General features: G+C 38.8%; 1 pseudogene; it reads left to right on the top strand.

Moving 5' to 3' along the window:
• The window catches only part of LOC122708533, a 28,797-nt pseudogene extending 9,535 nt beyond the window's left edge, over window positions 1–19,262 (top strand).
• The last annotated feature ends 6,669 nt before the right edge of the window (window positions 19,263–25,931 follow it).

Below are 25,931 nucleotides of genomic sequence, written 5' to 3'. Positions count from 1 at the left end.
AGAGTAACCAAGCCTATGTGCCACAGCTACTGAAGCCTGTATGCTTAAAGCCCGTGCTCCGAAAATAAATTTTAAAAAAAAAATTCAGTGTTTTCATCTTTATAGGTAGAATTAATTTTATGAGAATTGTATTTTAATGGAATGAAATAGTATTGCATTCAGTGTTGATCTTTTTCTTCTAGAAGTTTCTCAGTTCACATAAAAATATTGCAAATGCAGAAGCCAGGGCCACACAGAGCTTGGGAGATCTTTATCAGCTGGAATGTGTCAGAAATAAGACACTCATTTTAACAGAGATAAACCAAGTTGACTTTAGAGAAGCCTGTCTAGTAAACAGAGCCAGAAACCTTTGAATTCAAGCATCCCCAAGATAACTTTGAGACTACACATTTTAAAAGGCAATGTTTTTTAAATTCCAAGGAAGTAGTTATTTCATCTGATTTCATGACCATGTTCTAATTACTATACTGATGTCTCCAGGCAGCCATTATCTCAGGTTATAGCCCCCTAAGGACTCATATCAAGCACCTGAATGACCCCTCATTATCCAAGGAGCTAAGAAGTAATAATTTTCCTTAGATGGAGTTAGTTTTACTTGGAAGTGAGGATTTATTATTTCTTTTTCTCTGGTCCAGGTATAAATGATAGTTCGTATAGTCTCAACTTTCAGGGTTTGCCAGCCACAAAGATTGCAGATTTATTGTTCAATCCTTGTGGTTTGGTTTTATTGTTACTATACAGTTTTTCTGTTTAAGTGAAGGGCAAATTATTTTCTTTGAGGAGCTAGGGAATTAAAGTATTAACATTCCAAGGAAAAGATTTTAATTTCTGATCGATGTTTATAAGACTGATCAATCTTACCAGCAGAATGCATTGCTGGTAGAAATATAAATCGTTGTAGCTTTCCTGGAATGCAGTAAATAATTAATCTATTAAAATATCTGAAATGTTATATCACTTCTGGGGCATTATCCCATACATAAAAGCGCTACAACAAAAGATCCATGTAAAGGGGAGCTTGTATCAGCTACCTGTTTACAGTGCAAAAAAAACAAACAACAAAAACCTAGAAACAATAAAATAAATGTCCACAGCCAAGTAAATAGTTTGAATAAATGTGAGTTCATCGCTTATTATACTATATAGCTATTTAAAAGAGTCAGATGTCCTCAAATTCCAGCAAAATGATGAACCTGTCAGCAAAAAAGAAGTGCTAAAAGCAAGGAGAATGCTGAAAACCACGGCAGCGCACACATTTGCCAGCAGTGCAGCTCCCAGGGGAAATACTGGAGCTGGCAATGGCTAGAGGTTTAGGGTTTAACATCCCCACAGAACAGAACAGGCCACAGGTCTACATGAGGAAGGGACTAGAACTCAGCACTCTGTACATAGCTGGACCCTGAAAGGGCTGTGAGTCCAGTGCAAACTCTCCATTTAATCAGCTCACTCAGCCAGGGAAATGACAGAAGAGTTTTGATAGAGGTCTTCAGCACCCTGTCCTTGTCTCTCAATGTGGACAGCAAGTACCTAAGTATCCAATAAAAGGTAATCACCTGAGGAAACTTTGTGGGGTTTTTTTGCTTTGTGCATGTAGACAAGGCAAATGAACTGCTGGAGAGAACGTCTCTCAGAAGTCTTCTAACCAGTGACAGCCGACATGTGGGTATGTAAACATCTCACCATTTTCCCTCCTTTGCAGAGGTAACTCTGAGGTAGGTGCTACATTATCTCTTGCAGAATTGTTCTCTAGTTAACCACAGTGGTATCCTCATCCTACATGCTAAAAGTGAGAATGTGGGAACTGAAAACAAAAGTACTGTCTCATTTACAATTGTCAATCTTTGTTGGTTTTCTTTCCCTCTTTGTCTCACTTTGGCAAGTCTCCTACTGCTGTTATCTGGGATAACGGCCCAAATAAACTACTTGCATTTGAATCCTTACCTTGGGGTCTCCTTCAGGAGAAACCCAGACTAAGACAGGTTGGGTCTGTCTTAGATATGAAAGGAAAAAACAATTCTCCTGTGAGAACTGCATTCCACTGATTTGGAGTTCGATTTTACTATGCACAAGAGGTACCAAAAAAATATCAAGTCACAAAGTTATTTTGAAAATGGGGAAAAGAAAGAAACACATCTACAGCACCTGAAAAAAGCAAATTCAAAACCATTCCAGAAAACTGTTTCCCTAAAACTTGCCATATTTACTCTCTTCAAGGGGAGAACATTTTGGGAACTTAAAAATGAGTTCATAATACAGTATTATTAAAACATACAAATAACCTACTACGAATGAGTCCAAAACAAAGTAAGCAGGGATTCGTGCTGTCCAAAACATGATGTAACAACAACTTGATGATAAAATACCTTTTAAATTATTAGTCATTTTTAAAATCACAGAAACAAGGGACTTTGCTTCTAGTTTGGTGGTTAAGACTCCATGCTTACAATGCAGGGGGCATGGGTTCGATGCCTCATCATGGAACTAGGATTCCACATGCTGTCTGGAGCAGCCAAAAATTTTTTTAATTTTTTAATTACAATAAAAAATAAAATTACAGACAAGAAATACATAAGGATGATGATAGCTAAGCTAATAACTTGGGTCTTGTTCACTATTATTTTTTTGCTACACAAAGAAACTGGTTTTCTCACAGTAACAAATGCATACATCATCACTCTTTTCAACATGGTACTAGAAATTTTAGCCAGTGCAATGAAGCAAGAAATAAAAGACACATTGGAAAGAAGAAATGCAACTGTATTTGCAGACAACATGATTGTCTATGCAGACAATCTCAAGTAATCTACAAAAAGACCTCTAGGACTAATAAGTGAGTTCAGCAAGTTGAAGATACAAGAAACATACACACAAAAAAGAATGAATTGCTAAGTTAGACACAGAAAGACAAATATCACATCACTTGTATGTGGAATCCAAAAAAGGGCACAAATGAACTTATTTGCAAAACAGAAGTAGAGTCACAAATGTAGAAAACAAACCTATGATTACCAGGGGATAAGGAGAGGAGGGATCACTGGGAGACTGGGATTGACATATACACCCTACTATGTATAAAAGAGATAACTAATAAGAACCTACTGTAAATAGAGGGAACTCTACTCAATACTCTATATTGAGAAATATAGTAGAAAATATATTTTCTCCTCAATACAGGAGAAAAAGTCTTAAAAAAGTGGATATACATATACATGTATCTGATTCACTTTGCTATATATCTGAAAATAACACAACATTGTAAATCAACTATACTCCAATAAAAATTTCAAAAATAAAATCAATTAAAATCAATTGCTTTTCTATATATTAAAAATGAACATGTGGAAACTGAAAATTAAGAACACAATACCATCTACTATGCTGCAGTCCATGGGGTTGCAAAGAGTCGGACATGACTGAGCGACTGAACTGAACTGAACCATCTACTATTGATCCAAAATAGTCTTCCCTGGTAGCTCGGCTGGGAAAGAACCCACCTGCAATGCAGGAGACCCCGATTCAATCCCTGGGTTGGAAAGATCCACTGGAGAAGGGATAGGCTACCCACTTCAGTATTCCTGGGCTTCCCTGGTGGCTCAGATAGTAAAGAACCTGCCTGCAATGAGGGAGACCTGGGTTCGATCCCTGGGTTGGGAAAATCCCCTGGAAAAGGGAAAGGCTACCCACTCTAGTATTCTGGCCTGGAGAATCCCATGGCCTGTATAGTCCATGGGGTCGCAAAGAGTAGGACATGACTGAGCAACTTTCACTTTCTATTGACCCCAAAAAATAAAATGCTTATGTTTAAACCAAACAAAACGTGTATAGTACACAAAAAGCTGATGAAAAAATATCAAAGTAGACCAAAATAAACAGTGAGATATATTAGGTCCATAACTCAATATAAAGTTGCCAATTCTCTCCAAACTGCTCAGCTTTAATGCAATTTCATCAAAATTCATTTGCCAAATAATCTAGATGAGTAAGTTTTAAAATTTAAATGGAAATGAGCTAGGCTTAGCTAAAACAATCTTGAAGGGAAAAAAGAGTAGGAGGTAACACTCTAACTAATATTAAGTTTTGCTATATAGTGACAGTAACCAAGAATGTGTGGCATCAGCAGAGACACATAGGTCAAAAGAACAGAATACAGAACCCAGAAACAGACCCACACAAATATGCTTAATGGCTCTTTGAAAAAAGAGCAAAAGCAATTCAACAGAAAGAGGATAACCTATTCAAAAACTGGTGCTGGAGAAATCAGACTTCCAGAGGCATAAATGAATTAAATAAATCACAGCCTGACTCTCATACCACATATAAAAATTAACTCAAATGGATTATGGACTTAGATGTAAAACAGAAAACAGTGGAACATTTGGGAAATACTGAAAGGGAAAATTTGGGGGCCTAGAGAAAGGTAAAGAGTTCATCTTCTGGTCAACCACTTGTAAAAGAATGAAACTAGAACACTTTCTAACACCATACACAAAAATAAACTCAAAATGGATTAAAGATCTAAATGTAAGACCAGAAACTATAAAACTCCTAGAGGAGAACATAAGCAAAACTCTCTCCAACATAAATCACAGCATGATCCTCAATGACCCAACTCCCAGAATATTGGAAATAAAAGCAAAAATAAACAAATGGGACCTACTTAAACTTAAAAGCTTTTGCACAACAAAGGAAACTATAAGCAAGGTGAAAAGACAGCCTTCAGAATGGGAGAAAATAATAGCTAATGAAGAAACAGACAAAGGATTAATCTCAAAAATATACAAGCAACTCCTGCAGCTCAATTCCAGAAAAATAAATGACCCAATCAAAAAATGGGCCAAAGATCTAAACAGACATTTCTCCAAAGAAGACATACAGATGACTAACAAACACATGAAAAGATGCTCAACATCACTCATTATCAGAGAAATGCAAATCAAAACCTCAGTGAGGTACCATTACACGCCACTCAGAATGACTGCTATCCAAAAGTCTACAAGCAATAAATGCTGGAGAGGATGTGGAGGTGGAGAAAAGGGAACCCTCTTACACTGTTGGTGGGAATGCAAACTAGTACAGCCACTATGGAGAACAGTGTGGAGATTCCTTAAAAAACTGGAAATAGAACTGCCATATGACCCAGCAATCCCAACCTTGGCATACACACCGAGAAAACCAGATCTGAAAGAGACACGTGCACCCCAATGTTCATCACAGCACTGTTTATAATAGCCAGGACATGGAAGCAACCTAGATGCCCATCAGCAGACGAATGGATAAGGAAGCTGTGGTACATATACACAAAGGAATATTCAGTTCAGTTCAGTTGCTCAGTCATGTCCAACTCTTTGCGACCCCATGAATTGCAGCACACCAGGCCTCCCTGTCCATCACAAACTCCTGGAGTTTGCTCAAACTCATGCCCATCGAGTCAGTGATGCCATCCAGCCATCTCATCCTCTGTTGTCCCCTTCTCCTCCTGCCCCCAATCCCTCCCAGCATCAGGGTCTTTTCCAACGAGTCAACTCTTCGGATGAGGTGGCCAAAGTATTGAAGTTTCAGCTTCAGCATCAGTCCTTCCAATGAACACCCAGGACTGATCTCCTTTAGGATGGACTGGCTGGATCTCCTTGCAGTCCAAGGGACTCTCAAGAGTCTTCTCCAACACCACAGTTCAAAAGCATCAATTCTTCGGCGCTCAGCTTTCTTTATAGTCCAACTCTCACATCCATACATGACCACTGGAAAAACCATAGCCTTGACCAGATGGACCTTTGCTGGCAAAGTAATGTCTCTGTTTTTTAATATGCTATCTAGGTTGGTCATAACTTTCCTTCCAAGGAGTAAGTGTCTTTTAATTTCATGGCTGCGGTCACCATCTGCAGGGATTTTGGAGTCCAAAAAAATAAAGTCTGACACTGTTTCCACTGTCTCCCCATCTATTTGCCATGAGGTGATGGGACCAGATACCATGATCTTAGTTTCTGAATGTTAAGCTTTAAACCAACTTTTTCACTCTCCTCTTTCACTTTCATCAAGAGGCTTTTTAGTTAGTCTTCACTTTCTGCCATAAGGGTGGTCTCATCTGCATATCTGAGGTTATTGATATTTCTCCTGGCAATCTTGATTCCAGCTTGTGCTTCTTCCAGACCAGCGTTTCTCATGATGTACTCTGCATATAAGTTAAATAAGCAGCCTGACAATATACAGCCTTGACGTACTCCTTTTCCTGTTTGGAACCAGTCTGTTGTTCCATGTCCAGTTCTAACTGTTGCTTATATTACTCAGCCATTAAAAAGAATGCATTTGAATCAGTTCTAATGAGATGGATGAAACTGGAGCCCATTATACAGAGTGAAGGAAGCCAGAAAGATAAACACCAATACAGTATACTAACGCATATATATGGAACTTAGAAAAATGGTAACAATAACCCTATATGCAAGACAGAAAAAGAGACACAGGTGTATAGAGCAGACTTTTGGACTCTATAGGACAAGGCGAGGGTGGGATGATCTGAGAGAACAGCATCGAAACTTGTATATTATCAAGTGTGAAACAGATCGCCAGTCCAGGTTGGATGCATGAGACAAGTGCTCGGGGCTGGTGCACTGGGATGACCCAGAGGGATGGGATGGGGAGTGAGGTGGGAGGGGGGTTCAGGATGGGGAACACATGTAAATCCATGGCTGATTCATGTCAATGTATAGCAAAAACCACTACAATATTGTAAAGTAATTAGCCTCCAACTAATAAAAATAAATGGAAAAAAAAAAGAGTTCATCTTGACAACATACATAGGATCCATAAAAGGAAAATGATGAATTTCACCTCATCAAAATTTAAAATGTTTGCTCTGCAGAGACCCTGTGAAGAGAATTAAAAGGCACAGACTAATAAAAAGTATTTGTAAGCCATTTATCCAACAAAGGACTTCTATCCAGAGTGTTTATACACAAAACAAAAAAATTCAACCACACACATAAAAAACCCAATTAAAAACTGGGCAAAGGATATGAGCAGGTATCTCAGCAAAATGGATATATGGATAGCAAATAATTTCATACAAATACGTTCAACATCTTCTGTCATTAGAAAAATGCAAATTAAAATCTCAGAGTTATCACTACATTATCAGAATAGCCAAAACTTAAACAGTGACAACACCAAATGGTGGCATGGGGAAGCTGAATCACTCACACATTGCTGACAGGAAGGTAAAATGGCACAGCCACTCTGGAAAGCAGTCAGGCAGTTTTATATAAAACTAAACATGCAACTATTATACACCCATTCCCTCCCAGCCCCTTTCCATTGCAGAGGGAGGGTAGGGCTGAGTGCTCATCATTAAACTGAGTTAATGGTTTGTTTTTAGGCAGCCATTTGAATTTCCTTGCATGTGGGTAGTTAAACAATAGCTGCTACTGTTGTTAAGTCACTTCAGTAGTGTTCGACTCTGCGTGACCCCATAGATGGCAGTCCACCAGGCTCCACTGTCCCTGGGATTCTCTACGCAAGAATACTGGAATGGGCTGCCATTTCCTTCTCCGATGCATGAAAGTGAAAAGTGAAAGTGAAGTCGCTCAGTCGCATCCGACTCTTTGCAACCCCATAGACCACAGCACGCCAGGCTTCCCTGTCCATCACCAACTCCTGGAGCTTGCTCAAACTCATGTCCATTGAGTCAGTGATGCCATCCAACCATCTCATCCTCTGTCACCCCTTCTCCTCCCACCTTCAATCTTTCCCAGCATCAGGGTCTTTTCCAGTGAGTCGTTTCTTCACATCAGGGAGCCAAAGTATTGGAGTTTCAGCTTCAACATCAGTCCTTGCAGTGAATATTCAAGACTGATTTCCTTTAGGATGGACTGGTTGGATCTCCTTGCAGTCCAAGAGACTCAAGAGTTTTCTCCAACAGTTCAGTTCAGTCTCTCAGTCGTGTCTGACTCTTTGCAACCCCATGCATCACAGCACGCCAGGCCTCCCTGTCCATCACCAACTCCCAGAGCTCACAGTTCAAAAGCATCAATTCTTTGGCACTCAGCTTTCTTCATAGTCTAACTCTCACATCCATCCATGACTACTGGAAAAACCAAAGATTTAACTAGACGAACCTTTGTTGGCAAAGTAATGTCTCTGCTTTTTAATATGCTGTCTAGGTTTGTCACAGCTTCTTCCAAGGAGCAAGTGTCTTTTAATTTCATGGCTTCAGTCACCACCTGCAGTGATTTTGGATCCCAAAAAAATAGTCTCTTGCTGTTTCCATTGTTTCCCCATCCAAATTAATGTGCCATATTTCTGAGGCATTGCAGTGATCTTTCAGAGACACAGACTGGAACAGCAGAAGCTGCCAACCGGCCTCACTCTTTGTATATCTTGTATATCAACACTTAATCCACTACTCTTTCATGTTTACAACAATACTATAGGTAAGTACTTTACAGATGAGGAAACTGAGGCTTAAAAAGATTAAGCAATTTGCCCAAGGTCAGAGAGCTAAAATCTAAAAGCAAAAATGTTAACACACAATCATCTGGCCCTCAAGCCAATGTTCTCAGTTATTCTCTAAAACTAAATATCAAATCAGAACTTTATAACCTTTCTGACCACATAAGATCAGAGCTCAGATTCCAGAGTGAAACCAAGTAGAATTACTCCTTAGTGGTACTGAGGAGTGTTTGGTTTGTGACCATTAATGATTTCCTGATTCCTATATCACCTTCTGACTTCAGCAATTTGTGTTACCTCTCCAGGCTTCATTTTGCTCACCTATTAAATTTTAAATTAATATCTTCTCAAAAAAAATACATTTCTGCAGATTAAGAGAGATAATGCATTTAAATTGCCTTAGAAAAATGTGACGCTTCCAACCTCCCATCACTGCCACCATTGTTGCCAAAACGTGTCCACTGATAGAGAAATGTGAGACAATAAATCAATTCTAAATATATACAAACAAAAATACAAATAATACATATTCCTCCTGGGACTGTTAGAAGGAAAACCAGAATACTCTCTGTGGCTTGCACAACACTGGCTCTTTCTTTCTTGGCCTGTCCCGACTCCCAGAGTCAGAACTTATGCCAGATAGCTTTGAATGTGAGCATCTGTTCGCTCTTCCATCAGTCCCCACAAAGCAGTATATGAGCTTGCTGTTGTCTCAGTTAATCCTGTGAACATGAAGAAAATTCCGAGGAGATTTCACTGGAGTTCCTTTTCTATGCACAGAAGCACCTGCCCTTCTGTCACAGCTCTACCATCTGGCAATAAATGCTCTCATGAATCTGTGTACATTGTTTTAACAAATATGGCCCCATCTTTTCACACAAGGAATAATCTGGCAAATTCTGATTCCAAACAGGAGCACTAATGAACATGGGGTTTAGGGAATATAAAGTTTGCAATGACCCATCAAAGCAGACTGTGAGCTCTGGCCCTGCAACAATCCTGCAGAACACTGATTAACACAGAGAAAGAAATTGTCATCCACATAGTGACTGCCAAGGATGACAGTCAGCAGATCTTTTTCCTAAATCATTCAGACGTGGTCATCTGGTTTCTCACTGCTTCTTGATGAACCCAAACTCAAGGTCCCCACATCTTTCCCTCCCAGTTTATTTCCAGACTGTCTATACCTTCCCAGCCCTCATTACATGACAGCTCTAGCTATGCCCTTGGAGAAATATTGCCAGCTGATAACCAGAGGGTTTTTTGTTTGGGTTTTCTTTTTTTAAACTACAGTGTTGTACCCATATCAAGCCTATCTTGGATTCTATATAGAAAGCCAATTTAAAAGTTTATAACCAATGCAAATTTTTAAAACTCAGCATTGCCCATCTCATTAACTGGCATTATTTTATATACATTTATATACACTCACTCAGGACCAGGTACAGAATATTATTCCATGAAGTTTAAAGTAATGAACAAATACATCAGACCTAAGTTCATTCACTAGCTAATGCTCACTAGAAGTAAACATTAAAGACGTGTTTTTAGACACTTTAATTATAAATCTGACAGTAATAATTTCTGACTCATTAAAATTTTTTGTTCTTTTTAATTAATTTATTTTTTAATTGAGGGATAATTGTTTTGCACAGTTTTGCTGTTTTCTGTCAAACCTCAACATGAATCAGCCATAGGTATACATGTATCCCCACACTCTAAAGCTTCCCTCCCATCTCCCTCCCCATCCCACTCCTCTAGGTTGATCCAGAGCCCCTGTCTGAGTTCCCTGAGACATACAGCAAATTCCCACTGGCTATCTATATATTTAATTGAAACATCAATGAAGATTAAATTATACTTTTGGTGGTTTAGAAACTAAACAATAAAGCTGGAAGGTGCCAGTTTGCAGATGATTAATTCATATTAGACACAGATAGTCACTATATTGCCTTGAATATACATTTTTCACTCAGAAATAAAAATGAGCACATTGATCATGATTTAACAATTTGTAAGGTTCAGGTTTAATTTTCTGCCTTCCCTCAAGTAAGTCAAAACTCACTTTTAATCACTTTTAACAATTCTTAGTTATTAATAATTATTTTAACTAGAAGATTTTGATGTTTTATAAGAGTTCTTAATCTATACAAAATATAGCATTTAGGTTTAGAATATGTTGGTGGTTGAAACCATTCAGGAATTCAATATACAGGCTACTTTATTACCTTTGGAAAATGAAGAATAATTATCAGTTTTCTAAACAGACTTTCATTTATCTAATCTTCTTTGAGCATCTATACTTGCCAGCTACTGCTCTGGGCTGTACTGATTCTGACTGAAGAACAAGACTCTGTCTTTAGGAAGTTGACACTCTACTGAGTAGGATAAGGAAAGACAATGATTACAAGCATAATTTACCTAGATTTTCATTCACAATGGTTATTTCCTTCTCTTTATATTATTCATATTCTTTGCTCATGTTTCGAAAACTGAAATGGCATTACAATCCAAAAATCATAACAGCATACCAATAAATAAAAATAGATTTTGGCTGAATTTTCTCTGAATAGGAAGTGACTTCTAGTTTGAGAGAATACTGTGTTTCATTTTGCTGAATATGGTGACTAATGTTCAGTTTCTTAATTTTAACATTAATAACAATGGCCAAACTTGATTGATATCTAATTCAGCCATATGACATGAACAATCTAGTTTTGTCTGTATGGCATTTAATCATGTGCAACTATTTTAAATAGATAGGCATTAAAATAAAAAAATTACTCTGCTATAAAACATGTTCATATGAGAATAACAAATTTTGTGTCAATTCATTGCAGTCTGACATTTGTTCTGACTGATTATCCAGTCAAGAGTAATTTGTTCCTTGAATAGCTAGGTTTAACTTAGCTTTCTTGTTTCGAAAATATCACCATCTAATTCAATGTTTACCTATGTTCAGTCACATAAATAGAAACTGTTATAAGCCCCATATAATAAAAAACCCAAATCATACCTTTACAAGCCTTACCTGATGTCTTCAATGGAAAAAGATTTGCTTAAATACCCACACATAAGGAAAAATAAAATAATAGGTGACAGGAATCCTGCAATATGAATTCATGGTTCATTTACCCCTGGTCTTCCCTTTTACTCAGTCTTATTTACCCATGAAAATCTGTTTTTATGTCATCCACTTTATCTCTCAAGTTTTAAAACAATAGATCCCACTATCAATTAAAAATCAAGGTGATGATGTTTGATTCAAATAATTCTGCAACTATGCATTTTATAAAAAAAAAACTTCTTGGCAGAAAACAGGAAGCACCACTCTAAAACAGCACAATTTAAAACTAAAGGTTTTTTTCCAAAACTGAACCAGGAAAAAAAAGAAAATTTGAACAGACCAATAACAAGCTCAGAAATCAAAACTGTAATCAAAAATCTTCCCACAAACAAAAGCCCAAAACCAGGTGGCTTCATAGGTGAATTCCACCAAAAATTTAGAGAAGAGCTAAAACTTATTATATTCAAACTCTTCCAGAAAATTCCAGAGGGAAAATAACTCCCAAACTCCTACGAGGCCTCCATCACCCTTATACCAAAACCAGACAAAGATGCCACAAAAAAAGAAAAATACAGGCCAATATTACAGATGAACATAGATGCAAAAATCCTCAACAAAATTCTAGCAAACAGAATCCAGCAACATATTAAAAAGATCATATCATAACCAAATGGGCTTTATTCCAGGGATGTAAGGGTGTGTATTGTCACTCTGCTTATTTAACTTATATGCAAAGTACATTATGCAAAATGCCAGGCTGGATGAAGCACAAGCTGGAATCAAGATTTCCAGGAGAAATATGAATAACCTCAGATATGCAGATGACACCACCCTAATGGCAGAAAGCAAAGAGGAATTGAAGAGGCTCTTGATGAAGGTGAAAGAGGAGAGTGAAAAACCTGGTTTAAAATTCAATATTCAAAAAACGAAAATCATGGCATCTGGTTCCATCATTTCATGGCAAATAGATGGGGAAAAAAATGGAATGAGTGACAGACTATTTTCTTGGCTCCAAAATCATGGCAAATGGTGACTCCAGCCATGAAATTAAAAGACACCTGCTCCTTGGTAGAAAAGCTATGACCAACCTAGACAGCATATTAAAAAGCAAAAACATTACTTTGCCAACAAAGGTCCATCTAGTCAAAGCTATGCTTTTTCCAGTAGTCATGAACGGATGTGAGCGCTAGACCATAAAGAAAGCTGAGTGCCAAAGAAATGATGCTTTTAAATTGTGGTATCGGAGAAGACTCTTGAGAGTCCCTCAGACCGCAAGGGGATCAAACCAGTCAATCCTAAAGGAAATCAGTCCTGAATACTGATCGGAAGGACTGATGCTGAAGCTGAAGCTCCAATAGTTTGGCTGCCTGATGCAAAGAACTGATTTCTTAGAAAAGACCTTGATGATGGGAAAAATTGAAGGCAGGAGAAGGGGACTACAGAGAATGAGATGGTTGGATGGCATCACCGACTCGATGGACATGAATTTGAACAAGCTCTGGGAGTTGGTGATGGACAGAGAAGCCTGGCATGCTGCAGTCCATGGGGTTGCAAAGAGTTGGACACAGCTGAGCAACTGAACGGAAGGATTCTTCAATATTTGCAAATAAATCAATGTGATATACCATATTAACAAACTGAAAACCACTAGTTTTTAAAAATGATAAAAACCATATGATTACTTCAATAGTTGCAGAGAAAGCCTTTGATGAAATTCAGCATCTATTTATGATAAAAACTCTCCAGAAAGTAGGCATAGAGGGAATATACCTCAACATAATAAAAAGCCATATATGACAATAAACCCCACCAAAGAGCTGCCAGAACATACACAGGACTGGGAAATAGGCTCTTGGAGGGCACAAACAGAATGTTGTGCACAAGGGCCCAGGAGAAAGGAGCAGTGACCCCACAAGAGACTGACCCAGACTTGCCTGTGAGTGTCCAGGAGTCTCCAGCAGAGGTGTGTGTTGGTGGTGGCCTGCTGCAGGGATGGGGGCACTGCGTGTAGCAATACATGCATGGGATCTTTGAAGGAGGTCACCTTATCTTCATTACCTCCACCATAGTTTGGCCCACGGTAAATAGCAGGGAGGGGGCACAGTCCCACTCATCAACAGAAAATTGGACTAAAGATTTACTGAACATAGCCCCGCCCATCAAAAAAAGACCCAGTTCCCTCCTCTGTGTCTCTCCCATCAGGAAGCTTCCAAAAGCCTCTTATCCTTCTCCATCAGAGGGCAGACAGACTGAAAAGCACAATCACAGAAACCTAACCAATCTAATCACATGGACCATGGCATTGTCTAACACAATGAAACTATGAACCATGCCATGTAGGGCCACCCAAGACAGATGGGTCATGATGGAGAGTTCTGACAAAATGTGATCCACTAGAGAAGGGAATGGCAAACCATTTCAGTATTCTTGCCTTGAGAACCCCATGAACAGTATGAAAAGGCAGAAAGACAGGACACTGAAAGATGAACTCCCCAGGTCAGTAGGTGCCCAATATCCTACTGGAGACCAGTGGAGAAATAACTACAGAAAGAGTGAAGAGACAGACCTAAAGCAAAAACAACACCCAGTTGTGGATGTGACTGGTGATGGAAGCAAAGTCCGATGCTGTAACGAGCAATGTTATGTAGGAACCTGGAATATAAGGCCCAGGAATCAAGGCAAATTGGAAGTGGTCAAACAGGAGATGGCAAGAGTGAATGTCAACATTTTAGGAATCAGCAAACTAAAATGGACTGGAATGGGTGAATTTAACTCAGATGACCATTATATCTACTAATGTGGGCAAGAATCCTTTAGAAGAAATGGAGTAGCCATCATGGTCAACAAGAGTCCAAAATACAGTACTTGGATGCAATCTCAAAAACAACAAAATGATCTCTGTTCATTTCCAAGGCAAACCATTCAATATTACGGTAATCCAAGTCTATGCCCCGACCAGCAATGCTGGAGAAGCTGAAGTTGAACAGTACTATGAAGACCTACAACACCTTTTAGAACTAACACCCAAAAAAGATATCCTTTTCATTATAAGGGACTGGAATGCAAAAGTAGGAAGTCAAGAAACACCTGGAGTAACAAGCAAATTTGTCCTTGGAGTACAGAATGAACCAGGACAAAGGCTAATAGAGTTTTGCCAAGAGAACACACTGGTCATAGGAAACACTCTCTTCCAACAACGCAAGAGAAGACTCTACACATGGAGATCACCAGATGGTCAACACCAAAATCAGATTGATTATATTCTTTGCAGTCAAAGATGGAGAAGCTCTATACAGTCAGCAAAAACAAGACCGGGAGCTGACTGTGGCTCAGATAATGAACTCCTTATTGCCAAATTCAGACTTAAATTGAAGAAAGTAGGGAAAATGACTAGACCATTCAGGTATGACCTAAATCAAATCCCTTACAATTAGATAGTGGAAGTGAGAAACATATTTGAGGGACTAGATCTGATAGACAGAGTGCCTGATGAACTATGGACGGAGGTTCATGACATTGTACAGGAGGCAGGGATCAAGATCATCCCCAAGAATAAGAAATGCAAAAAAAAAGCAAAATGACTGTCTGAGGAGTGCTTACAAATAGCTGTGAAAAGAAGAGAAGTGAAAAGCAAAGGAGAAAAGGAAAGATACACCCATTTGAATGCAGAGTGTTAAAGAATAGCAAGGAGAGATAAGACAGGCTTCCTCAGGGATCAGTGCAGAAATACAGACAAAAAAAAAAAAACAGAATGGGAAAGACTAGAGATCTCTTCAAGAAAATGAGAGATACCAAGGGAACCCATGCAAAGATGGGCTCAATAAAGGAGAGAAATGGTATGGACCCAACAGAAGCAGAAGAACTATACAAAGAACATCTTCACGACCCAGATAATCATGATGGTGCAATCACTCACCTAGAGCCAGACATCCTGGAATGTGAAGTCAAGTGGGCGTTAGGAAGCATCACTATGAACAAAGCTAGTCGAGGTGATGGAATTCCAGTTGAGCTATTTCAAATCCTAAAAGATGATGCTGTTACAGTGTTGAACTCAATACGCCAGCAAATTTGGAAAACTCAGCAGTGGCCACAGGACTAGAAAAGGTGAGTTTTCATTCCAATCCCAAACACAGGCAATGCCAAAGAATGCTCAAACTACCACACAATTGCACTCATCTCACACATTAAAGTAACACTCAAAATTCTCCAAGCCAGGCTTCAACAATACATGAACTGTGAACTTCCAGATGTTCAATCTGCTTTTAGAAAAGGCAGAGGAACCACAGATCAAATTGCTAACATCTTCTGGATCATCAAAAAAGCAAGAGAGTTCCAGAAAAACATCTACTTCTGCTTTATTGACTATGCCAAAGCCTTCGAGACTCTGTGGATCACAATCAACTGTGGAAAATTCCGAAAGAGATGGGACTACCAGACCACCTGACCTGCCTCTTGAGAAACCTGTATGCAGGTCAGGAAGCTACAGTTAGAACTGGACATGGAACAACAGACTGGCTCCAAATAGGAAAAGGGGTATGTCAAGGCTGTATATTGTCACCCTGCTTATTCAACTTATATGCACAGTACATCATGCAAAACCTGGGCTGGATGAAGCACAAGATGGAATAAAGATGGCCAGGAGAAACACCAATAACCTCAGATATGCAGATGGCACCACCCTTATGGCAGAAAGTGAAGAAGAACTAAAGAGCCTCTTGATGAAAGTGAAAGAAGAGAGTGAAAAAGTTGGCTTAAAGCTCAACATTCAGAAAACTAAGATCATGACATCTGGTCCCATCACCTCATGGCAAATAGATGGGGAAACTGTGGAAACAGTGACAGACTTTAATTTTGGGGCTCCAAAATCACTGCAGATGGTGACTGCAGCCATGAAATTAAAAGACTCTTGCTCCTTGGAAGGAAAGTTATGACCAAACTAGACAGCATATTAAAAACAGAGACATTATTTTGCCAACAAAGGTCCATCTAGTCAAGGCTATGGCTTTTCCAGTAGTCATGTATGTATGTGAGAGTTGGACTATAAAGAAAGCTGAGTGCTGAAGAATTGATGCTTTTGAACTGTGGTGTTGGAGAAGACTCTTGAGAGTCCCTTGGATGGCAAGGAGATCCAATCAGTCCATCCTATAGGAAATCTGTCCTGAATATTCACTGCAAGGACTGATGTTAAAGCTGAAACTCCAATACTTTGGCCACCTGATGTAAAGAAATGACTCATCTTAAAAGACACTGTTGCTGGGAAAGATTGAAGGTAGGAGGAGAAGGGGATGACAAGAGGATGAGATGGTTGGATGGCATCACCAACTCAATGGACATGAGTCTGGGTAAACTCCAGGAGATGGTGATGGACAGGGAGGCCTGACATTTTGTAGTCCATGGGGTCGCAAAGCATCAGAAATGACTGAGCAACTGAACTGAACTGATATATGACAAACCCCCAGCAAACATTATCCTCAATGGAAAAAAATTGAAAATATTTCGTCCAAAATCAGGGACAAGACAAGCGTGCCCACTTTCAGCACTACTATTCAGCATAGTTTGGAAGTGCTAGCCATAGCAATAAGATAAGAATTAAAAGGAATTCAGATTGGAAAAGAAAAATGCAAAACTCTCCCTGTTTTAGATGATATGATTCTCTACACAGAAAACCCTAGGGTACTGCCAGATGTGCTGGTGGGGCAGGGCGCTCTCTGTGAGCCCTGGGACTTTTTTTACCCGGGCCTGGATAAAGCAGCGTCCTGCTTGCTGGGCAGCTCACTCATGGGGGCCTAGCTTGAGAGGAGGAACAAGGTGAAGAAGACCAGAGTAGCTGCTCTCTGGACCAGAGAACAGCCAGAGAGGACCAGAGGACCAGCACTCACAGGACCAGAGTGGCTGCTCCACTAACAGAAAACCCCTTTTGAGGTGCTGTGATGCATGGAAGGACTTGGAGCTTGCAATTGGAGTTCTCCCAGCTGAGCAGCAAATTAAAGATAACCTGCAAGAGGTCAAAGCCCAGATTCACTGCTGAATAAGTCACCACCTGGAATGCCTTCGAAGCTGTGAGGTGTGGTTGTATGAACAAGTAGATCTCATCTATCAGCTTAAAGAGAAGATGCTCCAGCAGCAGACCCAATAGCTCTACTGGTTACTGGGCCAGTTCAATTGTCTTATTCATCAACTGGAGCACACCCAAAACAAAGACCTAGCCAATCAAGTCTCAACATGCCTGGACAGGCTGGGCAGTCTGACCCTCAAACCTAAAGATTCAAGTGCCCTACTCTGAAGCCGATATAACTTCCCCATGCCAGGCAATCACCACGTTTGGGTCTCTCAAGACTATTCAAATTCCTGAGCACCTGATGGCTCATGCTAGTTCATCAAATATTGGGTCCTTCTTAGAGAAGAGAGGCTATATCCCATTGCCAGAGCAGAAGTCAGCATCCAGCACCACAGCTCTCCCTCTCAGTGAATGGCTCCTTGGAAGCAAACCTGCCATTGGTCACCAGGCTCCTTACCTACCTAGCACCAATCTTCAGGACTGGCTCAACCAAAAGCAGACCTTGGAGAACAGTCAGACATCTGCTAGAGCCTGCAGTTTCTTGAATAATGTCTGGGGCAACCTAAAGGGTTTGGAAAACTGACTCCACAAGAGTCAGCAACAAGAAGTTTCTGAAAAACCAAGTTATCAAAAAGTCTTAACAGCTATACCACTACCAGTTCTTACTCCACTGAAATTGAAAAGGTTAGCTATCTAGAGCCTCTTGATCAAGATGAGATGGATCTTTCTGGTTGGTTGGTAACTCCCCTAGGAATCCCATAAGCTTGAGAAGCCTGGGAACAGCAGCTGTGAAACCTCCAGTGAGAAGTTTAAGCTCTTGTTCCAGGTGTTCCCGGAGTCCTACAATGTGAATGATTGGCTTGTCAAGTCTGATTCCTGTACCAATTGTCAGGGTAACCAGCCCAAAGGTGTGGAGATTGAGAACCTGGGCAATCTGAAATGCCTGAACGACCACATGGAGGCCAAGAAACCCTTGTCCACTCCCAGCCTGACTACTGAGGATTCACTTGTCCAGAACCACCAAGACCCATATAAAGTGGAAGTGGTCTGCAAAGCCAATGAGCCCTATACAAGTTTTGCAGAGTGCATATGTGATGAAAATTGTGAGAAGGAAGCTCTGTGTAAATGGCTTCTGAAGAAAGAAGGAAAGGATAAAAATGGTATGCCTGTGGAACCAAAACCTGAACCTGAGAAACATAAAGATTCCCTGAACATGTGGCTCTCCCCATCTAGAAGAGAGGCAGCAGAACAAACTAAGGCACCAAAAGCAATGGCTTCTAGAATTGCTGATTCCTTCCAAGTCATCAGGAACAGTCCCTTGTCAGAGTGGCTCATGACCCCCTCACACAAAGAAGGATGTCCCAACAAGGAAGTGCCTCTTATAGAGGACAGGGATGGCAAACAAAAGCTTACAAGCCCCTTGGCCACTGCCTGGTGTCCCTTTAACACAGCTGACTGGGTCTTGCCAGGAAAGATGACAGGAAATTTTAGCCCATTATCCTCAGGAGAAGACAAGTGGCTACTCTGAAAGAAGGCCAAGGAAGTATTGCTTAATTCACCCCTACAGGAGGAACACAACTTTCCCCTAGACCATTACAGCCTCCCAACAGTCTGTGATCTCTTTGCCTGTATGCAGCATAAAGTTGATTTTTTTTTTTAAAGTGATCATATCGAACCCCTCTACAGATGTGAAGGAATCAAGCACTAGTCAAGCAAATTTTCTACAGATTATCACAAATCCATGAGCTGAATGACTGCGGCTTGTGAAATCATTGTTTTTGGGTCTGATGTAGTTCCTTTCCTGCCCAATTTCGAACTAAAGAGAAATTAGTCATCAAATTATGAGTTACTGTGTAAAGGAAAATGGCTATTTGTTGATGCTTAGGTGATTCGGTTCCTTCTTACAGAAGTATTAATTCACCCCTACACTAGAAATGCATCTTAGTGGGTAGGTCTTTTTCATAAGTCTCCATGGCTCCTTAGATTGGGTTGTTATTAGAAGTACATTAAAACACTGCAGTTTTAAAAAATGAAATAGTTTGATAATCAAAGTGTATTGATGTATTCTAAAGCAGTAAAATTACCCAACCTTTTGATTGCCAGTCTTTGGATGCTTCCCTTATCATGCGTTTTCTTCCATTAATGGTGAATTCTTCTGTTTAATTAAGATACTATTGTATTTTACACAATTAACCTTGCCAATACAGTGGTTTTTCCTTACCAAAACATGTAATGAAAGTCTTGGCAATTTTTGACACTTGTCACAAAACATTTCAGCTTAGGTTCAGATTATACATTATTTTTTTTCTTTTGAAAGAAACTCAGCTTTTGCAGTTCTGTCTTTATTCCCTTCTCTAAATGTTATCATGAAAAAAGACAGCTCTTTCAAAAGGGCTCCATATTGCTTGAAGACTATATTCAGGGTAGTTCTATCCTCTTTCAAAATACTCTGAAGAACTACAGGCAGAAGAGCCCCAGTGCCGACTAATCAAAAAGCAAAGTATGTTGGAAATGTAGTACCTGAACTATTCACTATCCTAAGTGTTATTGGTGCATCCGGTGTAAATGGAAGCTGAACTTGACACCTGGTGCTTTTAACTAGGCATAAATTAACCATCCGCTCACTGCAAGCGTAGCATACCTATACCTTGAAAAGTATAATGCAGTGACATTTTAGTGAATGGGAAGTTTTGAACACTTGTGCCTTGGGGTGTTAATTGAAGCGATGTTTCCTTAGTATCCTTAAAGTTATGTCCATGCTTTAAAAAGTTTCTCCGTAGGAGAGAGATGGTATTTATACCATGTTTTAAAATTCACTAAGATGAGACATCTTAGCTGCTTTCCACTTTTAAACTATTTAGCCACTCAACTTGCCTATGTTATTGGAAATATCTTTAAAGTTTGTGATGTGGTAATCTAGAAAGCCGTTTTGAGGAAACTTCAGTCTCAGTGTCATTGCCATATAGCTTCACTGGAGTTCTTAACCACAGCTGAAAGGAGCCTATTATTTTTCAGTTCTTCCAGACACCATTTAGAACTTTAAAGGTGGTTGGTAAAAACTTAAGGAGCTTTTCCATTATCTTAGGTTGCAGGAAACTTTGTAATTGAGGTTTAACACATTTTGTATCCCTAAATTAACATTAATCACTATGCTAATGAGTATGTAAAACATTCTTTTGCATTTGATGCATTTTGTACCTCCCTCCATTCATTAAAAGCATAAGAGCCAAAAAAAAAAGAAAGAAAACCCTAAAGATGCCACCAGAAAACTACTAGATGAATATAGTAAAGTTGCAGAAGATAAAATTAACACACAGAAATCCCTTGCACTCATATGAAAAATGAAAATTCAAATTCAAATTCAAATCAAATTCAAATGGAAAATTAGAAAATTAAGGAAATAATCCCATTCACCATTGAAACAAAAAGAATAAAATACTTAGGAATAAATTTACCTGAAGAAACAAAAGACTTATATACAGAAAACTATAAAACACTGATGAAAGAAACCAAAGATGACACAGATAGATGGAGAAATATACCATGTTCTTGGATTGGTACAATCAGTATAGTGAAAATGAGTGTACTACCAAAGCAATCTATAGATTCAATGCCATCTCTATCAAACTACCAACAGTATTTTTCAAAGAACTAGAACAAATAATTTCACAATTTGTAAGGAAACACAAAAGACCCTGAATAGCCAAAGCAACCTTGAGAAAGAAGAATGGAACTGGAGGAATCAACCTGCCTGACTTCAGACTGTACTACAAACTACAGTAATCAAGACAGTATAGTACTGGCACAAAGACAGAAATGTAGATCAATGAAACAAAATAGAAAGTCCAGAGATAAATCCACATACCTCTGGACACCTTATCTTTGACAAAGGAGGCAAATATATACAATGGAGAAAAGATAGTCTCTTCAACAAGTGGTGCTGGGAAAACTGATCAACTACATGCAAAATAACGAAACTAGAACACTTTCTAACACCATACACAAAAATAAACTCAAAATGGATTAGAAACCTAAATGGAAGATGTTTCCTAGAGGAAAACATAGGCAGAACACTCTGACATAAATCACAGCAAGAATCTCTATGACCCACCTAACAGTAATGGAAATAAAAACAAAAATAAACAAATGGGACCTAATTAAACTTAAAAGCACAGCGAAGGAATTTTGCACAATGAAGTAAACTATAAGCAAAGTGAAAAGAGAGCCCTCAGAATGGGAGAAAATAACAAACAAAACAACTGACAAAGAATTAATCTCCAAAATACACAAGCAGTTCATGCAGCTCAATACCAAAAAAATGAACAACCCAATCAAAAGTGGGCAAAAGAGCTAAACAAACATTTCTCCAAAAAAGACATATACATGGATAATAAACACATGAATTGATACTCAGAATCACTCAATATTAGAGAAATGCACATCAAAACCACAATGAGGCATCAACAAAAAGTTTACAAACAATAAATACTGAGAGGGTGTAGAGAAAAGGGAACCCTGTTACACTGTTGCTGGGAATGCAAACTCGTACAGCCACTATGGAGAACAGTGTGGAGATTCCTTAAAAAACTGGGAATAGAACTGCCATGTGATCCAGCAATCCCACTGCTGGATGTATACCCTGAGGAAACCAGAATTGAAAGAGACACATGTACCCCAATGTTCATTGCAGCACTATTTACAACAGCTAGGACATGGAAGCAACTTAAATATCCATCAACAGGTGAATGGATAAGGAGATTCTGGTACATATACACAATGGAATATTACTCAGCTATAAAAAGGAACGCATTTGACTCAGTTCTAACAAGGTGGATGAACCTAAAGCCTACTATACAGAGTGAAGTAAGTCAAAAAGAGAAAGACAAATACTGTATATTAACACACATATATGGAATTTAGAAAGATGATACCAACAATCCCACATTCAGGGCAGCAAAGGAGACACAGATGTAAAGAACAGACTATTGGACTCAGTGGGAGAAGGCAAGGTGGAATGATTTGAGAGAATAGCATTGAAACGTGTACATTACCATATGTAAAATAGGTGACCAGTGCAAGTTTGATGCCTGAAGCACAGCGCTCAAAGTCTGTGCTCTGGACAACCCAGAGGGATAGGGTGGGAAGGGCAGAGGGAGGGGGTTTCAGGATGGTTGGGGGGAACATAGGTATACCTGTGGTTGAGTCATGTTGATGTATGGCAAAAACCATCACAATATTGTAAAGGAATTATCCCCCAATTAAAATAATTTTTTTAATTGGAGGGTTTTTGTAAATATATACATACACACACACACACATCCATTATATCCTTGACCTGTGTGCTCAGAACATGTGAGAGTAGCAAAGAGGAGATATAAACATCTAATATTTGAGGAGAAAGATTGAAGGAAAAAATGCTAGCACCCAGGACATTTATCATCATTTGGTGTAGTTAACATTTAGAGTCTCAAATTGTCAGCAATTTTTCGCAGGAAGCAACAGCTGAGAAATGCCAAAATCCATTCGATTTGAACCTTTAAGTTTTATCCCAAGATCAGCTTTGTAGAGGAGCTGTCAGGATCATTTCTTAAAAAGTTAGTTGTATTTAATTCAGTTTCACTTCAAATGTTAATATCTTATTGGATTTTAAATTACAAAAAATTGTAAAATCTATGGGAGTATGATTAATAAATTATACCCCACTAAAATAACAGAATAATCAGTAGAATAATAAAAGTTTTGAAACAAGTGTGAAAATCCTTTCTTTTAGTGTATAAGAATCTAAAGGAAACTAAGAGAATCATAGGAAAATACGAGTAAGAACTATGAAGTGCATAGTTCCCTCCCTAATTATGATTTGCCAATGACTTTGGGTCATAAGTGTAAGACTCATTAAAAACAGCAAGGAAAAGATAAGACCAACAGCTTAGCTACTCAGAACTTTTAATTAATAACTTATACTCTTCATTTTCTTAGGAGTATGAAGAGAGTTAAGAAAAGTAGATTACTACAGTATAGGCCTATTCATTTGAAGGCAATCTGTTTGGAGTTTGAGACTCTCAGATAAAGTCATTTTTCACTGCACTGTGAGGCAGTGTCTTACATAATGGAAGAGAGTACACATGTGAATCATCACTGCCAGCAAAAACCCAGAGAAGTATACAGCTGATACTCCCCTCTTGAATTAAAATAACTGATTTTATACCCCCTGACTGTATTTAAAGATATAATCATTTTATCATGATGAAAATTTTAAAATCACACTTTCTGAGACTTAGTTCTTAATAAAACACAAGTAACACCACTTTGTCTATGTCAATGATTCTAATTATTCCCTTTTCTCTATGCTTATAAGACGGATGATGACTAACACAAACCCCAGTATCTATATTCTGTTCATGGAAACAGCATTACAATGTATGCATGTTTGAGGCATGTGACTACAAATAATTGAGTTTTAAGAGGAAGTGGACTGCCTGGACAAATTCCTTCCTTTCTATAATTGCAAATTACAATCTCCATCAGAGGCCATGAAAATGTATTTTCTGCTACTGACTTTCTGGGGGAAACAATTTATCCTGTAGAGAGATCTAAGAAATTTCTACATTATCAAGACTGGGTAAGGCTCAAAACAATAAATTCATTCCAGATAGTGGTATCACAAAGTGTGAGATCACAAACCTCTTGATTTACAACGACAATAGACACCAAGCAATATATTATAAAAGATATTGGTTTCCAAATATACTTAGAATATATTCTTTATGTCTGGATGTATTTCTTTCAATAGTAGTCAGAAAAATATGACTTACACTTCAACTGGCTTAAAGGGAAGTCATATCCTCTATCAGTGACAAATAGGTAAAACAGAACTATCAGATCTTCCTTCAGATGCAAATATTTTAGCAAATTTACCTGGAGTCAAGATTTTTTCCCAAAACACTATGAGGATAAAAGTGACAATGTAGTGAGAGCTTTGGTAGACTCCACAGTTTTCTGCAAAAATAAAATATTGACTCTTGTTATCAAGCAGATCCTGTTGCAAAAAGTTATTCTACAGATTTTGACAATGAGATAGGTACTAGATTATATAGGATTTTTGCTGCAAATAATATGTATACATCTTAAAGGAGCTTAAGTAGAGAGTATATTAATCATAAGGATGGTGGTTACCTCAGAGAACACAAGTTGAGGAGTGGGATAAGGCCTCTGCCACAAGCTAGAACTCAGGACTTAGAATACCACACCAAGGCTATTTCTGCTGTTCTATAAACTCCTGTCTATACATCTGCTCTGGTCTTCTCGCCTTTCCTCCTTACAAAACCATTTCTCTCCTCCCCAAGACCCTCTCTGGTGGCACCCAATCTTGAATCAATCCCAACTGAGGCGAATAAGTCCCTCTTTCAGATTTTGGGAACTAGGATTAAAGTTGTAACATGTAAATTCTCGTAGATTTAAACTGCTGATGCAGTTCTCATTTATAAGACATTTTTACCCTCCCTCACCTTAGGAGACCCGTCTGCCACATGTGAAGAGGCCAACTATCTTCTTTGTGAAACTCTCCACCATTATTTAAAACCTTAACATCTGGTAGTTCTGTTTTACCCATTTGTATAAAGTGGTGGATGTCTCTTCAAGCTTGATGTACTTTCAGATCTAGATTTTGAAAGGATCAGGAAGTAGTAGATAGGTGTTTCCATAATCCCTAACTGTTATAGGTATTTTCTCTTCCCAATCCTTTGTAAAAGTGAAGGTCACCCAGTCATGTCCAGTTCTTTGCGACCCCATGGACTATACAGTCCATGGAATTCTCCAGGCCAGAATACTGGAGTGGCTAGCCTTTCCCTTCTCCAGGGGATCTTTCCAACCCAGGGATTGATCCCAGGTCTCCTGCACTGCAGGCAGATTCTCTACCAGCTGAGCCACAAGGGAAGCCCAAGAATACTGGAGTGGGTAGCCTATCCCTTCTCCAGCAAGTCTTCCCAACCCAGGAGTTGAACCGGGGTCTCCTGCATTGCAGGCAGATTTTTTACTAACTGAGCTATGAGGGAAGCCCAGTCCCAACCCTACAGGGAAACATAAAACCACAGAAGTCACATACATGGCAAAAAATCCTCAACAAAATTTTAAGGAACATAATTGTAAAGTACATTCCCAAACTGTGGAACTCAGAACAACATATGTGGAAAGACCATCAGGTGGCTGGAGAAAGAAACAAAAGTTTAATATGAAATGAAAATTTCCAGTAAGATTTCAATATACAGTTTTAATTAGCTTTAGAAATAAGTGCTATTTCTAATGTACAAATATGTACCTACTGATATAAAAAGTGTACTTAAATTTCTAATTAGAAGTTAACTT

The sequence above is a fragment of the Cervus elaphus genome, chromosome 15 (assembly GCF_910594005.1).
Source record: "Cervus elaphus chromosome 15, mCerEla1.1, whole genome shotgun sequence".
Classification (NCBI taxonomy): Eukaryota; Metazoa; Chordata; class Mammalia; order Artiodactyla; family Cervidae; genus Cervus; species Cervus elaphus.
This window is presented reverse-complemented; position numbering and strand designations above follow the sequence as displayed.